This window comes from Gavialis gangeticus, unplaced genomic scaffold (assembly GCF_001723915.1).
Source record: "Gavialis gangeticus isolate Ggan-Ray unplaced genomic scaffold, GavGan_comp1, whole genome shotgun sequence".
Taxonomy (NCBI): domain Eukaryota; kingdom Metazoa; phylum Chordata; order Crocodylia; family Gavialidae; genus Gavialis; species Gavialis gangeticus.
The window spans coordinates 4,275,128-4,278,508 of record NW_017729016.1 but is presented as its reverse complement, the minus strand read 5'-3'; positions in this window follow the sequence as shown (position 1 = coordinate 4,278,508).

Here is a 3,381-nt window from a genome sequence, read left to right as displayed (position 1 = left end):
CTCTCTCTCTCTCTCTCTCTCTCTCTCTCTCTCTCTCTCTCTCTCTCTCTCTGTTGTTGGACTATATTGGTACAAGACGTCATTGAGGCCAAAGCTTAGTATGATTAAAAAAAAATGGATCAGATGTTTATATGGACAAGGGACCGTTGATAAAGGAGATAAATACCTATGCTCAAGGTTGACATGTTCTTTGGGTAAATCTGGGATTTTTGTTAGACTAAATCAATCTTTTTAGCAAGCTTTTGGGCACAAATACCCTTTGGTAGGCTCTGGGTTCAAAGGCAGAGACTCAAGGGGGTGAGGAAGAAATTTGCCTTACAGGTAGGTTATTATTGCAAGCTGCTCTGCTCTGGGGCAGTCCGGCCCTTCTCTCTGAAGATGCCCCTCTTTAGCAATGGGAGCTGATCTGACCTCATGTCACAAAAAAAGGCAGTCTCCAGCCTCCCCAGGAATAGGACATATGGGAAATATCACATCTGTCCTATTTCCAGGCCAACCTGAGAGGTTCAAAGCAAGCAGGTCGGCACTGAACGCTTCACTAGCCGGCAGGACGCAGACGTGAACTCAGCTCCCCTGGAAAAATCTTCCAAGTCTATTTATTACCAGCCTCTGGTTTCGTTCTCCTTTCTTGACCAGCCCCTGCCCTTGTATAAGTAGAAGGGAATCAACAGCCAAGCTGGGTGGTTTAAAGGGAAGATAAATGTACTGGCAGGGGGCAACACTGACCTCAGTGAAATTACACCTCGGCAGAGCCAGCGTTTCACCCAGCGGGAGAAACCAGCCCTCGGCGTTGCTCCAGGAGGGGAACTGGACTCCCGGCGTCCCGAAGAGAAGTCCTCCCACTCCATCCTGGGGGAACTTTCTGAGATCCAGGGTGCCAAATTAAAAGCGGCCTGTTTCACACTCAACTTTCCCCGCTCCCTCCTTAGCGGGGGCTATGATATAACAGGTTTTGCATAGCTGCTAGACATCTTCCTAATAGTATCCCTGGTGAATTCTAAATTTCAGTCACAGCCTCTAAATTTTCATTAAGAGCAGTCATACGGGGAGAATGATGGATTAGATTTTATTGTTGGAAAATCTCCAGATAAAATTAAAGTGCTTCTTTCTTTGCTGAAACCTTTACCTTTCCCCCTGTGGTGCCCTATAAATAGGGTATCAAATAATGTTTATCTTTTTGAATTCGGCATGCTGACATGCCCCGTGCTTCGGACCGCTTCTCTGCCCCTTCAAAGATGTAACTGTGCCGTTAAAAGCTGATAACCAGTCTCAGATTGGTTAGATGTTGGCTTTTTGGTTTCGGCGGAAATTTAGGAGATATTCAAATGAACATAAGAAGGTGTTTTAAGTATAGTGCTGGCGTCTTCACCACGAGAGCCAAGGTGTTTGTATCACTCTGTTGGAAATCATTCCTTCTTTTATTTCCTTTTGCCTTTTAATTCCCTTTTTTGCTCTCTTTTCCTTTTCCCATGCCTTGCGCTCTTTTTTTCCCCCCCTTTTCTCTCTAAATACATCTAATCTGTTCAGATTGTAGACAGATGACACAATGCTTTGGTACAACCTACTGTGGTATACGATGGGCACGGAGAACGGTTTTTGTTTAAAACCAGCCGCTGTTTTTTAATGGCCAAAATCTGATAAGTTGTTCTCCACCATGGCTGCCCCTGGCCAGTAGATTTTTCTAACAGATGTTATTTCTTATTACCCTGAAGGAAGAAAGCATGAAAAAAAAAGATGACGTCCTGTTAGGACCAGGGACTTAAATACAGTTTGAGATGCTTTTAGCCTGTCATTTTGAATGGGGAAAGGAAGAGCGGTGCAGGCGAGGGGTAGGAAGTGCTGTAATGCTGGCGTGATTCATATCCATGTCAGCTCCTTTAAATTAAATTCCACAGGGATTTATCCAGCAAAGGCACCGAACACATTTCAGACAGCTTCGCCCCTCCCCGGTGCTCACACCTCTCACTTTGCAGCATCTTAAATTAATATGGAGCAGAAAGGCCAGGATTGAACCAAGACAACGGGTTTGCTGAGACTGGAGCTTTCTCGGCCTTCTCCCTTCCTCTCCCGCTGGCAATGAAAAGGAAGATCCTAGCTCTTGGTCTTCTGTCTGCTTCGCTGCTTGGCGCTACGAGCAGTCCCAAACCAGAGACGACCCTCAAACCCACACCTCAGAGGAAAAGCAGCTCACATGTGCTGCCTTAGCAGCACATTATTATTGCAGTACAGTCCCTGCCCTCAAGTGCACATGGCCAACCTCCAAGCTCTGAAGTTAGGTGGCTTAGACCTCTTGGACCCACCTGTGGATCTCACTTCTCCACGAAGGGGCCTGGCCAGCTGGGTGCACTCACTGGGTCCTAGAATTGCTGGATCCGGTGGGTGCACCCTGTCCAGGCCCTATGCCTTGGAAAGGACCAGCGGTCTGTGGGCAAAGACCCAGCCACCTTATGAGAACTGACGGAGGAAGCAAATTTGGGAGCTTCGTAGCTCTCTGCAGTAGTGTCCACTGTTCAGAAGGACTCCCAGGGACTGAGATGTCGTCTCCAACTCGGACTCAGGTTGCCTCTATTTCTGCAGTATCTGAGTAGCAAAGGCAGGCGTTGCTGCCCCCATGGCCAGGAAGGACTCACAGGGCAGGTCTACAAGTGCGCATTTACTGCACAGTAACCAAAACACGGCCCTGTCTACACGTGCACGCCCGTACTGTGCAGTAAATATGGTGACTTACACCACCTTGAGTGTAAATTTGATACCTGCATGATGCAGGTATCAAATTTATGACCGATTAGTTACTGCGCAGTAACGCACGTGTAGACACCTTGCTGTGCAGTAACACTGTGTTACTAAATTTAGTCCCAAGTCAGTCCACACACAGCATTAATGCACTTTAACGCTTGCACAAGTAGATGCCGGCCTATTCCCACTTACTGAGCAGTAACTTTTACTGCACAGTAAATTTAAGCTGGCATAAATGCATGTGTAGACACACCCACACAGCCGGAATTTACCTGTCACTTGCACCTAATTTACACCAGTGTAACTCAGTGGACTGCAGTGGAGTTGCTCCTGATTGACTACAAGCTGGTAAGTAGAGAATCAGGCCTGTATGGACAAGTGCCAGAGTGCAGCCAGGGGTGCAGTACAAAGCTGAGGGCATGTCCAGCCGCTCTTCCAGCTCCATGCTGATCTCTTGGGTTTCAACCTCCTTTCATTCATCCTCTCCCCTGGGGAGAATCTGGAGGGATAATGCAAAGTTCTCCTCCTCACAGGGACCTCTAGTCAGGGCAAAACTGGGCAGCCAGGGCCAGATCCACAGCTGGCACAGATGGAGCAGCTTGAGTCCATGGGGCCTTGCCATTCACACCATCAAAGAATCATGCC